We start from the raw sequence: 14,987 nt of genomic DNA on the forward strand, positions 1-14,987 counted from the left end.
GTCACAGAGGAAGAAGCAAAATCAGAGTTCAAATCCAGAAAAATCTAATCTTAGAGGCTCAGATTCTAAGCCACAGTGGGAGACTGCAGTGAACTGATCTGCCTCCACAGGGAACAGACTTCGCGTTGATTGAGCGTTTAGTGATTTCAAAGGTTTCTGCTAGAGATCATGGTCCATTACTTTTATTATGTTTAAAAGAAGAATTTTCTACTGTGCAACAGGGGCTAAATATTGAACACTAATGAAATCTTTTTAGTTTGATGTATATGGTGTAGATTTTGTCTGATTTATTTAGGACCCTTAATGACATCAATTAATTAAAGCGAAAGTAAAATGTTGAGTCACCTCAAGAATTCTACAGAAACCATTAACTTGTTTTTTAAAAAGTGCTTAAAAGGGGTTCTTGTTTTAAATGAAAAAAGGCATTGAAGTTGAGAAGGAAAAGAATAAAGATATTTAGTCCCTTTCGAGAATACAGGTAATTGTGAAATTAGTTAAAGAGGAATTTAAGCCACTGACTTTTGTAGTGAGGGCAGCGGACTCCAGGCAAAAACAGAACTCCCATCAGGATCTTTGCTGGTTGCGAGAATTATTTTCCTTGCTGCACTGACATTATTTTCTTCTCTACTCTCTATACTTCAGTTGGAATCAGTCATGTAGAGATCAGTTACAGGGGCCACTGTGCACATGGTAAAGAGTGATTTGCAGACATTTCTTCAGAGGCAGCAAAGCTCAAGACAGAATAACAAACAGATGAGTTTCTAATGAAAGGGAGTTGGGAATTGCCTAATTAGTGCCTTTCTGGAGAGGTGGCAAATGTGACACTGGAGCCCTCTGGGAATCCAGAACAGCAAAGAAGGAAGAGCATACAGCTTCAGGTGGCGGGCCTAGTATGAACCATGAAGAACTAAAATAGCACCGGTAGTATAAAAGTAATGTAAGTAAATGCATAGGGCAAAGATAATTATTTTTTTTTGTTCCAAGTTCTTCGTTCCTTTCTCCTTCTCTTAAACAGTAAGCGTTTGCATTAATGCCTATGTGGTGGTGGTGGCAGTGTTCTAGTTTTCATTTACTCGGGTCAGAGAACTCACATGAGAACATGGCTTTGTAGGATTCACAAACATTGCTGGGAAGAGGTCAAAAACAGCTGACAGAAAAAAATTATTAAAAACATTTTTTAATGTTTATTTTTGAGACAGAGACAGAGCATGAGCAGGGGAGGGGCAGAGAGAGAGAGGGAGACACAGAATCCGAAGTAGGCTCCAGACTGAGCTGTCAGCACAGAGCCCGACAGGGGGCTCAAACTCGTCAACTGCGAGATCTTGACCTGAGCTGAAGTCGTATGCTTGACCGACTGAGCCACCCAGGCGCCCCAGAAAAAAATTATTTTAAATGGGTGAAGTATAGCAGTCAGGGAAGGAAACAGATCAGTCTTAGATGGACAAGCTGGTAACAAACTACACAGAGTAAAGCTCAGGTTAGGCAGGAGGTCACAAATCATACAAGTGCATAGGAACCATATGTTTGAAAATCCTGCAAGTAGAGAAAACAATTTTGTCAAGTATCAGGCAAATGGGAAATTGAAGATCTGTCAGCAATAAAGGAGCAAGACAAAGCAGCAGGAGAAAACAAGAACTTATTAACAGTGAAAGGCCTTGATAGGTGAGGCAAAGGCCTGCTTTAACCCAGAACTTGCATTTGTTTCCTGTGGATCAGGAATCAATCTATAAGCATAGCTGGCCTAAGGCTTGTAGGTGGAGAGAATTAAAGATGTGACATGAGTAAGACACTTGAAAAAAAACCTGTTTGCAAACATTTTTTTTTAAATTTTTTTTTCAACGTTTATTTATTTTTGGGACAGAGAGAGACAGAGCATGAACGGCGAGGGGCAGAGAGAGAGGGAGACAGAATCGGAAACAGGCTCCAGACTCTGAGCCATCAGCCCAGAGCCTGACGCGGGGCTCGAACTCACGGACCGCGAGATCGTGACCTGGCTGAAGTCGGACGCTTAACCGACTGCGCCACCCAGGCGCCCCTGCAAACATTTTTAAACAATAAATAGAACATATCCTTTTGCATACATTAGGCTCTCTTAAACTTCATCCAAAAATATGAGTAATGAAAAAGTGACTACATAGTTTCAAAAGGCCATTTAATGAAGAGGCCATGTGTAATTTAGACATTTGACATTTGTTTTATGGGAAATATATCCTCAACAACAACAACAAAACTAATTTGAAAAGATATGTACCTCTATTTTTATTGTAACAATATTTACAGTATAGCCAGGATACAGAAGCAAACTAAGTGTCCATCAATATACAGATAAATAAAGAAGAGGGTGTGTGTGTGTGTGTGTGTGTGTGTGTGTGTGTGTGTGATGGAATATTATGCAGCCATAAAAAAGGATGAGATCATGTCATTTGAGACAACATACGTGGACCTAGCACATAGTATGCCCAATGAAATAAGTATGACTGAGACTATAATTTCACTTATTAGTGGAATCTGAAAATCTGCTTTTCCATCTAGCAATTCCTATCCTTTCTTCATGACCCAGAGTAAATTTTGTGACTTCTGTAAACATTTGTTTTTTGCCTCATGCTATCCCTTCTTCCATTATGTTACAATACTGTTTTGTAAAACCTATATACCTTATTACTACTTAGTTATTATTTTTACATATTTACTTCCCATAATTGTACCTGGAATAGCAGATATTAATAAATGTTGATACATGCTAATCAGTGGCCATATGAGAGAGACTTTGGAACACAGTACCAAATTTAACATTTTGAGAATGACCTCTTCTGCCCATATGTTATCTGATCTTTCTCAAATGTATACAATTCACATAAGATTATCTTTAAAGGAAAACATATAATTGTAAGATAACTATCTTAAATATATTACTATTATCTTTGCTTAGCCTAAAAATATCAGCTTTTAAAAATATCCCATAATTTTCTTGGTGGTAAAGTCTGTGTTTTTATTTTTATAGTTTAATAACAGTATCCAACTCAGAATAAGAATTAAACAGTTGAATAATAACTTTGTTTTGGCTCAAGGAAGATTTGAGCGATTCAGTACCTGAGTCGCTAGCATCAGATTTCCTGCCCAAATATCATCTTTGTTTCTTACACATTACATGACTTTAGTCAGTGATTGAAATTTGCTGTGCTTTACTTTTGCCATACTATTTTAGGAAGAACGTAGAGAAGTATCTGACAAAAAGAAAGCCCTCAGTGTTAGCTATTATTATTTCAGTCAATGAAGAATTACTTGTTTTCAACAGAATGCTCAAAGAAAAGTTTTGTTTTACTGATTATGGCGTTATTCACACCTTCCCCCCATTTTGAATCAAAAGCCAATCAAAAATATTCAAAACAGGTGCAGTTTGGGAAAAGATACTCCTATTTCTGAGTATTTGACTTTACTGTAAGAATTTCCCAGAGCTCCTTTTTATCCACTGATTATGTATGACTAAAATTCCAGTTTTGTTTCTTATAGATAACTTTTGTTATGGTTTTAATTAAGAAGTTCTATGACATTAATAGAAAATTGAATGATTTGTCTGGTTTTCTGAACAACTGTTGACCCAGGCAACATTAGTGATTATGTCTGTGATTCAGTGCAGAATATTTCAGATTCAGTCTCCAGATCAACTGATGTGCTCTATTTCAATCTTGCTTTAAAATACTCATCCACTACCAGTTCACAAGGAACCAGTAGTGTAACTATTTACAATTTTTAAACTTTATCATGTAGAAAATGAAATATGTTGATAACACATTATCATCATTTATATCTATCACAAAATAGCACACACTCATCTTGGAAGCCATCAATGGCAATGCTTCATGTTGTCAAATTTATCTTAGTTATTTTGTTTTCTTTTTAAGGAGTTGGAAAAAATCAGACAAGAAAGCACAAAAAAATTTTGCCCTAGTGAAACTGGTAGGAGTTTAGAACAATAAAGTACAAGATCATTACGTGAACAGAACTATCATGAAAACCAATACTGTGCAGTATGTACTTCTACTGATTCTGCATGGTCTATGTAGCAACACAACTTGGGTCATATGGCTTAGTATTGTGAGTTTCCTGTGGCAATATCGGTTGCCATAATGTTTCAACTCCAAAATGAACACCTGAGCCACCCAAATATGCATGTACACACACACACACACACACACACACACACACATTCATACTCCATAGATAATTTCTATGGCTTCAGCTATTCATCATACAAAATAATGGCCAAGTCACTGAATTTTTAATTTCTGCTAATAGATTATCATGTCTGTTTACAAGTAAGGGCACTATTTCCAGTTTAATTCAGTTTAATGAAATAGTATTCATATTAATGTTGCATGAGAAGCGATATGACATTTTGAGATTCCAACTAATCTGAGAAGTTTGGTTTACTAAATTCAATCTATAGTCATGGTCATTCCCAAATTACCATAAATTTAGCATAACAGTATAAGTGTTATTTTCCAATTTGGGGTTATTCTGGGTCCAAGGACCACTTGGAGACTATCAGAAAATTTGTCTCTATACTGGGACCCAGAAAAACAAAAGTCTTTCAAAAATATTTAAAAATTTGCCAGAGATACGAAGCATTAAAGAATAATTAATGTTAACAAAAAAAGGAATGGAAACTAAATTCAAATCAGTGCTTTGACACAAGCAATGGATTGGAGTATTTGTTGAAATGTAACATGGTTTAAACAGCCAGTGTATTAAACCTTGGAAAAATAATGGTGACTATAAAGTATCTACTCAAGAAGCAAGTCTAGACTAGAAAAAAATGATTCTTTAATTCCAACTCTCATATGGTCTAAGAACAGTATTTAGTCTGATGAGTTAGGAATGCATTTCAGAATCCACTGAATCCTGCCTTTTAATATATTTTCAGACAAGAGAACCTAATTTTTTCTGAGTTTTTTCTCTTGTTTTATTTATTCCCCCATGAGCCTGCCCTTGTAGTCATTTCTACAAGCAGTGCTAGCTTAATGCAAAATAGTCTAAAACTTGTTTTCGATTTGCTAAATATTTGTTTTAAGCTGTAGTATAACCCTACCCAAGATGAGAGTCCCTTTCTAGTCAGTATTTTTCTAGAAAAAAGTAATTTAAATAAAATATTTTATTTCTTAATACTGGAGTTTTATACTATGATATTGGAATTTTAATAGTTTATCTATTAAGATTATAAAAATCTGGGGCACCTGGGTGGCTCAGTCGGTTAAGCCTGTGACTTTGGCTCAGGTCATGATCTCACGGTTCCTGAGTCTGAGCTCTATATCAGGCTCTGAGCTGTCAGCACAGAGCCTGGAGCCTGCTTCAGATTCTGTGTCTCCCTCTCTATCTGCCTGTCCCCCACTTAGTCTCTCTCTCTCAAAAGTAAGTCAACATTAAAAAAAAAGATGATAAAAATCTAGAGTAGAAAATGTAGAAGAAGCCAGGGAACAAACAAGTATAACATATATAAAAGAGGGCACCTGGGTGGCTCAGTTGTTAAGCATCTGACTTCGGATTGGGTCACGATCTCATGGTTTGGTTTGTGGGTTTGAGTCCCCCATTGGGTGAGCATTAGCCCTGCATCTGGTGAGCTTGGTGAGCTTGAGCACTGCTTCGGGTGAACATGAGTCCTACTTTGGGTACCCCCACTTCTTTCTCTCTCCCCCTCTCCCTCTCTCTCTGCCTCTCCTGTGGTACTCTCTCTCTCAGTCTCAGCCCCTCACTTGCACACTTTCTCTTTCAAAAACAAAGCAAAACAAAACAAAACAAAAACAAAAACAAAAAAAACAAACAATATATACAAGAAAGTTATATACCTCAAAAACAGCAAACTGTAATTTAGCATGATTGTCAGCAACTGGTAGAATATTAAAAAGGAAAATAGCATGGGAATTAGGATATTAGAACCACAAAGAAAGAAATGAAGTACTGGGGCGCCTGGGTGGCGCAGTCGGTTAAGCGTCTGACTTCAGCCAGGTCACGATCTCGCGGTCGGTGAGTTCGAGGCCCGCCTCGGGCTCTGGGCTGATGGCTCGGAGCCTAGAGCCTGTTTCCGATTCTGTCTCCCTCTCTCTCTGCCCCTCGCCGTTCATGCTCTGTCTCTCTCTGTCCCAAAAATAAATAAACGTTGAAAACAAAATTAAAAAAAAAAAGAAATGAAGTACTCAGTAGTGATATTTCTTAGAAGTCTTGTTTTAAGAAAATAGCATCATGCATGCATTCTGTTTCCTTCCAAATAAATGCATGTCTAAATATTCTCACAGTATAGTATTAAAAAAGACAAATTTTATTTTACTAGAACTTCCACATCTTGATGTTCAGCAATATTTCATCATTTCATACATCCAACTATGTTTATATACATGCAAACGTATATACATATACTCTCTTTGGCTCTCATACACACACACCACATACCCACAAATGGAAACAGTAGTACCTATTGTTTCTTACTACGGGCATCTTTTATCAATTTTTTCCTCTTCCCTACTCCCTTCCACTATCACCCTTCCTTCCAATAAATAATCTCTGTTGTGAATTTGTTGTGGATCACTTTACCTTGTTTTCAGTGATGATATGATTGCACATAAATTTTACATATATAGGTTTTAATTTTTCTTATAAATATAGGATCTGTATAATGTATGTTCTTCATCGTTTTCCTGCTTTATCACGCATTTTTGGTTGGGAGAAGGCTTGAAAATCAATTGTAGAAATCACTCCCTTGCAACTGGCATGCATTTTTTTTAATTCTATCATACAAATTTATTATTATTTATTCAAGTTATCCCTATAGAAGAACATTCTGATTTTTCCCTCTGCTTTCTTCACATGTGAATGTTTCTATAAAATATTTACCTAATAGGAAAATTGCGCCATTTAATTTCAATTTCAATAGCTCTTGCTAGTTTGACATTCAAAATTTTTTTCTTAAAAACACATTTTTATCAGTAATATAATGAGAATGTCCCTTTTCCTTGAATATCACCCAGCAGTAGCTTTTTTTTTTTTGGTAGAAAAATGATACCTCATTTTTACTTTAAATTGACTAATATGAAATTAAGCATCATTTCTTATGCTTTGGGCTGTTGGATTTCATTTCTTTAAATTGCCTAATAGGCTTTTTCATTTTTTTTCATATAAAGTCTTTATCTTTTAATCTTTGAGGGACATTTTTTTAATATTATAAATATCATTTTGATCTGTTTGTGCCTAAAATATTTTTCTTGTCATTTTGGTGTTTTTTTCCAGTGCTTTTACTTATTTATTTTTAATGTTTATCTTTGCCCTCTATAGTTTTGGGATTCCTGACTTGCTTTAAAACTCTTTCAATAGCTAAGATATACTCTTTTATTCTTCTTCTAAAATATATTGTTTCATACATGTTATTATGTACATGTGTATACGTTGCATACATGTATATACATTGTATTATATATTTTTGTAAAATGTGTAATGCATAAATATATCATCGTATTATTTGTTTATTTATATATACCTATAAGTTAGGTTTCAACTTTAAAATATTTAACAAAATACGATTGTCATTAACAGAGATTAACTTTTTATAAATATTAAGATATATTGCTTAATTCTATTTTAATGTATGTTCCTACTTGCCTGTTCCTGAACCAATATCATCTACAGTGCATGTATGCACATGCGCACATACATTCCTTCCTGGTACAGCATATGATTAAGGAGGTTCACACAAGGTTGGAATCCTGGCTGCGTAACTTACTACATGTGTGAAATTTGATAACTCATGTAAACAATCTGTGCTTCAAATTCTTTATGAAGTGTAATACCAGCATATATTAATTTATAGAATTAAACTACATTTGATTATGATAATGTAACAGTACATAGGCCTGTATGGGAATCACATGAGCTAATTTATATACTTTATTCATTAAAAACTGTATACACGTTATACATTTTATACATTGCCAGCATTTTTGTTCATCAGTACTTTTTCAACTCTCACTTTTTATCTTTGCCTACCTCATAGATTTCTCTTCTTTTTCCCTTTTTCTGTCTGGGTGGTGTAGTGTATGCTGTGCTGTTTCATACAGGTGTTCCTGCTAGGGCAGAACCACCCATTTCCTCACCTGCTGAGCATGTTGGCATCAGTGTGTCTCAGCTAAGTCCCTGTGGGGCTTGCCCTCAGTTGAAAAGTTTTCCTAACCCAAGGCCATGCCTCATCCAAGATCCAGCCTCTTTCCAATGGCTCTTTGGTGAGGGAATCTAAAATTTGGGCTTCCTTGCCTAATTCAAAGCAAATGTTAAGGGTTGTTTCAGCTCCACGGCGCCCTGTAGAATTAGCTGAAACCTTAAGTTCAACTTCCTCTCTTGCCCAATCCTGCTGCCTTCACTCCCTGTGGTTGTTGGTTCTGAAAATATTCACCAATGTAATTCTGCAAGTAAAGCTCCATCTTAAAACCTGCTTTTCAGGGATCCCATCCTGAGATGGATAGTGTCTCCATCATTTTACTCAAATGGCATTGTGTTCATGAAAGATTCTCCCTATCTTTCAGTATCTTAAATCTTTCTTTTGTTCTGACTGAAGAAATCTCTCTCTGCTACATACCGTATTTTTTTTATTAAAAACTTTTAATGCTTATTTATTTTTGAGAGAGAGAGAGAGAGAAAGAGAGAGAGAGAGAGAATGAGCACAAGCAGGGGAGGGGCAGAGAGAGAGTGAGACACAGAATCTGAAGCAGGCTCCAGGCTCTGAGCTGTCAGCACAGAGCCTGACTCAGGGCTCCATCCCACAAAATGTGAGATCATGACCTGAGCCAAAGGTACCACTGATGCATAGAATATTTCTAATCCGTAATTGTGTTTTGATATTTTCTTCTACTTCGTTTCCAGGTTATAATTCTCTTTTTTGGTTCATATATTAAATATTTAATTAGAAATCTGTATGTTTTCTGGAATATTTATCTTCACTGGAATCTCTCCTCTATGTTGTCATTATTTTAAAAACTTTATTGTCTTCTGTCTACTCTAAAAATTTTACTTCACTTAGATCTGACTGTTTTACTGGATTTCCTTAGGTAAATTTTATTCATTCATTCATTCATTCATTCATTCATTTATTTATTTATTTAGTACTCCTGTTTTTGTCACTCTGGTAGTCTGCGTGGTAGAAAAACAACATCAGAGTGGTAGAAAACACAGAAGTCCATTCTCCTAAAGTCAAATGATGTTCAAAAAGTAACTTTTGAGATGCTAGAAGAAGCCTCACTGTTCCAGGACTTTTCACTTGTAGCCTTGGGTATAGGGATGAACTTAGGACATCTGTACATCTTCCTGAAACATCTTGTAACACCCAGTTACCCGCTGTGACTTCTAGGATCACATACATGGGGATGTGGCAGAACAGTGAACACCAGAAACCGAGTGTTCCCTGAGAAGCATGGAACTCTCATTTTTACACAAGGAAGCCATGAGGTCTGTCCCTACTTTTGTCAGGATACGTGCTTGCCAACATCTTGTCCTGGGAACCTAGCAGAATGGTTCAGCCACTGCGTGCTCTTCCTGTGTGCCTCCTCGTGATTATGGCTGGTTTTCTCCCGAGGCATCTTTTCATCAGAGCTGAGCTTGGCTAGAACTTTTGCTTTTCCTGGATGTTGTCTTGAGAAATAAAAACATATATACTTTGGTCATATGACGAATTCTGATATCTTATTTCCAACATTTAGGTCCCACTGTGTGGACACTGTACTAAAGAATGACTATTGACTACGAAGCTGCCTCCCTAAACAGTATAAAAGGAAGGATGAAACTTTCCTTTTTTTCTTTTGATTGAAGTATAGTTGACATGCAATGTTATCTCAGCTTCAGAGGTACAGCATAGTGATTCGACAACTCTATACGTTGTGCTAGGTTGACCAGATTAGTGTAGTTACCATTTGTCACCATGCAACAATAATGCAATAGTATTGACTATAATCCCTATGCTATATTTTTCTGTGATTTATTTATTTTTTAACTGGAAGTTTCTAACTTTCTTTTATAATGTGACATAGAGGGGAATTATAGAAGGAGAGGAAATTCAGACATGTTATTTTTTAATGGTACAAATCAGGAAAATTAAAGGCACAGGAATAGTAGTTTGAATACAAAACAGATATTTAGGTACATTAATTCAAGTTTTGAGGACCGTATGTGGAGAAATTAACAACAGGACTCTTTTGAAAATTGAAAGTTAAGAGGAGCAAGTGGTATGCTCATTTTTCTTAGCCAGAATTCTAAAAAGAACATCAAAAAAATTTCAAACAGAAATATAATGATAAGATTTTGATGTAGTAGTAGAAGGTTTCCATCAAAAAGTTAAAATTGCAAATCTTTACCAATCAGTGGCCTCTGTGCAGTGGCACAGAGGTATGGATTTGGGAACAGTTGCTTTTCTCTTTGACCCCCTCTGTACATATTCACGTGTTAATATGATGAAAAGAGTCTCATAAATACTAATGATAATTTTTACACCAAAGAAATAAATCCCTATAGTGGAATTTTAAACCTGTGGCATTTAGGTGGTAGTGGTGGTACACAGTAGTAATAATTAGGTGCTTATATCAAATTTAATTTCCAACTAGAAAATTCATTTATATAAGTATAAAACTGATATCACCATAGGTGAACATGATCCTGAACCCCTTAAAATGTATCATGTATCATGGAAGTCAGACTCTGATTTGGTGATTCATATGCAGGGCATTAAATAGGGTGTGGAAGGTAGCAGGCAGAGGGAGAATGTGATGTGTAATGTAACCTTAAAGAAAGCCCCACCCACCTAACAATGGGCTTTGAAACTTGGGTATCCCTTTAGCCTGGTATTAAGTTGGGATAAGAGAATCAGAATTTCATACCCATTTGTTGCTTATTCATCCGATGTGGACTGCTCCTGACATTAGGCAAGGCAGATATCTTTAGCCAAGGCAATTCCTGAAGAAGACTGACAGCTGATAGCAATGTTCTGAAAGGGCTTCCAATACCTCAGGCAATGTCATTATTCTTGAAGGGGATCTGAGTGACACAACAACACAGTTTATGCCTTGTGTGGTTTAGATCCCTCTCTTCACATAGACTATACCATCAGCAACTTCAGGCTTCTGTGAGCGTCACTTCCAGGGAGAAATTTAGAAGAGGAAGGTTAGTGGATCGATCCAACAACAGCTCCTACCAAAAAAGCTGGTCTCAGGGATGCAAATAAAACTCTGTCTCTCCTTCTACCCTTTCTAGGTTTTTCTCACTCTCAACTAGTACTCTGTTCATCTCAGTGTTAACTGAAGGCACTTCCCTGAGCCATTACCAGACCCTAATCAGGTCTGGGTTGCTGCCATTGTCTGTATATATACAGTAGCATATGGGAAAAGGAGTACCAATGTGTTTCTGTAGATCAACTGGGTGTTACATATATTTCTCCCTATCACATATGTAATAATAGTCTTACCTCCTACCAATGATAGAGACAGCTACTCCTGCCAAGATGGCTTTTTCTCTTTTTGCCTGCTGGTCTCATGGAATGAGGATTCTAAAATACTCAGTTGGATATTGTAGCTTCTGGTTCAATAAGATCTTGCTAGTGCTCCTAGTGGAAGTGTTCCACTACAGGAGCCAGGATCTAATCTGCAGAGCCTGAGTTGGAAGAACAGAAATATAAATTCTCCTACTCGGCCACTGGTTATGATGGTAAGCAGAACCGCTCTAGCTTCCATTGTTTGATTTATATTTTCTATTTACTGGGGATACAACACTATATAAAATTCTTCAATGTGTGTAGTGTTGTGTCCTAGAGAATGGTGCCCCATCTTATTGACTCCCTTCAACAGTCAGTTGCATAATTTTATGAGGCATTTATGGGTGGTGTTATATATGGTGTAAAAGTGGATTTTCTTACTGTTTTGTAGATCCCTGTGTTAAAGATTCTATAAGCCCTCTGAAGTCAATGCTCTCTGGTGATTCTATAAGCCCTCTGAGTCAATGCTCAATCACATTAACTTGTGATTCAGAGATTTCATGCTTAGTACTATTTCCCTTATGTCTATCCACATATAATTACTTCAGATTTCCTTACCTCAAATTTTGCAATCCTTTTCCTTCCAGATTTCTGACCAAGCCAATTGCCTTGTCCATTACTGTGATCTGTTTAATCTAACTATATAGTCTAACTTCTCAAGGAGGATCACCTAGTAAAATGCCATAAGTTGTATTCATGAGAAGAATTTTCCCTCACTATCTTCTTTCCAGGCCACTCCTCAGTAAAGATGCAGGACAGCTATCATTGATTTTTGTAGGTACCCACATAGTGTCAACCTTTCTGTGAATAAGGCGTGGAGTTTTCTTCTCTCATCTGATCATATGTGATTTCCCACATATGGCCATAGCTATGAGGTAAGAGGGAGTGTCTGATGCATGGGAAGACATGGGGGACTGGGCTATATACTGACAGAACTAACTTATGCTCTCTGATCCTCAATCTATACAAAGAAAAAAGGTCTGGTAAACAAAAGGTCATTATTCTTTAAGAATTAGAACTGATCAACTGAGAAAAAGCTTCACTTCCCAAGAGAAAGGACTTTGGAAAGCCACTTTTGCTAGCAAGTAAAGTTAGATTGTATCAGAAGCATCCAAAAAAAAAGTAATAAAACATATATGTCATAGCTAACATGGAATAGAAAATGGAGAGAAGCTGGGTCTTAAAACTGGAACTGAGAAGAGTATAGGAAGTAAGCAAATACTCATATTGTTTCTCTCAGAGGCTATGTGGCCATTTGTGGATTTTATTGGAACTCATCTCCTCTCATGTTTTTCCTATTTATTTAATGTTTTGTTTTGTTTGGTCTTTTAAGCTTCTGTGAAATAACCCTCCTGCTAAATAACTCTGGATGATGTCTGAGAGTGGGGACTTTATATTTTCAAAGAAAACCTATGCCCTTTCAAGTAGTGAAAGAGGTTGAACAGACCTGTTACATTATATTTTGGTCTTCTCAGACCACTAAACAAAAGAACATGTATAAATTGTATCATTATTATAATCTGCAAGAATCAGAAAAGACAGAAGAGTGTTACTGTGGAATATTCATCTCTGTTCTTTTACATATTTTAGAGATGAAATACAACTTTTTTCTTACCACAGAAAAGCAGTGGTAAAATTATTATGTAAAATTATTTTCAGATTACAGAAGTTAGTAAATTTTACAATATTTTCTTTTTTATGACAAAATATATGAATACCGCATTGAAATGGCAATGACTATGGTTTTATCATCTTAGAGATTCAGGACTGAGTGAGAAGTTGGGTATGAGTGGAGAAAAAAGTGTTGCAATTAGATGAGAAAAGTAATAAAAATAATTCTTGCATTTCTAACTCAAGATGAGGCATGTGATACTAAATTTGAAAAACAAAGGAATGAAATTTACACTAAAGGTCACTTGTACTGAAAGAGTCACATAGAAAACATTTAATTTTTGTTGTTGTTGTTTTTACATGTATTTATTTTTGAGAGACAGACAAAGCACGAGTGAGGGAGGGTTAGAGAGAGAAGGAGACACAGAATCCGAAGCAGGCTCCAGGCTCTGAGCTGTCAGCACAGAGCCCATCATGGGGCTCTAACCCACAAACAGTGAGATCATGACCTGAGCTAAAGTCGGATGCTTAACCGACTGAGCCACCCAGGTGCCCCCACATAGAAAACATTTAATATGTAAAGGGAATTAAGTGGTAAAAACTTCCAATTATAAAATAAATAACTCATGGGATGTAATGTACAGTATAGAGAAATACAGTCAATAATACTGCAATAATTCTGTATGGTGACAGATGTTAATTAGACCATTGTGATCATTTTGTAATGTATAAAAATGCTGAATCACTCTTCTGTACACCAGAAAGAAATATAGTCTTGCATGTCAATTATAATTTAATAAAAAATAAAATGTTTAAAACTGAGTTTTAATGATTAATTGACTTTACTCATATTCAGAAGAACCCTTTTTATCTTAGATTATAAACTTCTGAGGACCGAGTCTAAACTTCTGAGGACTAGAATCATGGTTTGTTTGTTTTTTTACAGACTTCTATGTTTCTTCTTTCTGGATTATAGCCTGACCCACGGTAATTGTTAAAAATATTGCTTCAATAAATAAATATTAATTGGTAATAAATTAATAAAGTTAGCTGTCTTTAAGTAGGGCTACAAAATTTTAAACAAGATAAAATAGTGTCATGACTACCATTTTTTCACAGAACTTCTATATTGCTAATTTTTGTTAAATAATTCAAGGATATTTCTCACACTGGATTATATAACCTATGTCACGCAGTGCATAAAAAAGAGAAAAAAATAACTTTCATATTCATCAAGCTGTATTGTTATTTGGTCGATGGAAACATTTATAATGTTTTATGGATATGCTCATTTTGTCTTTTTTGATAGTTCCGAACGGAGTGGGGCATTTTGAGTGTGCATGTACCACAGTTTATCTCAAAAGTGCTTACTAGTTAGAGTTACAATAATCCTTAGATGCAAGGCTATCAGAGAGCTTTGTACTCACCAAGAGACTTGCAAAATATTTTTAGAATTATCTGTGTCTTGCAGATGCTCTTAAGCCACAGAGAAAATTATTTAATGGGGGAATTTATATCCCATAAAGGATTCTGCAGCTGACAGACTGGGTTGCATGACTGACCACTGATGGAGGTAAAATCCAACAAGCAAAACCACATCTGTGTGAGATCATCTGCCAGTCCCTGGAGAACAAGTGCATTTCCATCAATTCCCCATCCCTGTTAGCTGGGGTGTTCCATCTGATGGACTTATATGGGTCCCCTGGGGCTTGATCCTAAGGGGCCTGGCTGGGGGGAAAGATAAAGCAAAATGAATATTTAAGTTTTGAGAGGATTCTTGAATTAGATCTCCGGCATGTTGGATTAAATGGTTTAACATTGA

This window comes from Prionailurus bengalensis, chromosome C1 (assembly GCF_016509475.1).
Source record: "Prionailurus bengalensis isolate Pbe53 chromosome C1, Fcat_Pben_1.1_paternal_pri, whole genome shotgun sequence".
Classification (NCBI taxonomy): domain Eukaryota; kingdom Metazoa; phylum Chordata; class Mammalia; order Carnivora; family Felidae; genus Prionailurus; species Prionailurus bengalensis.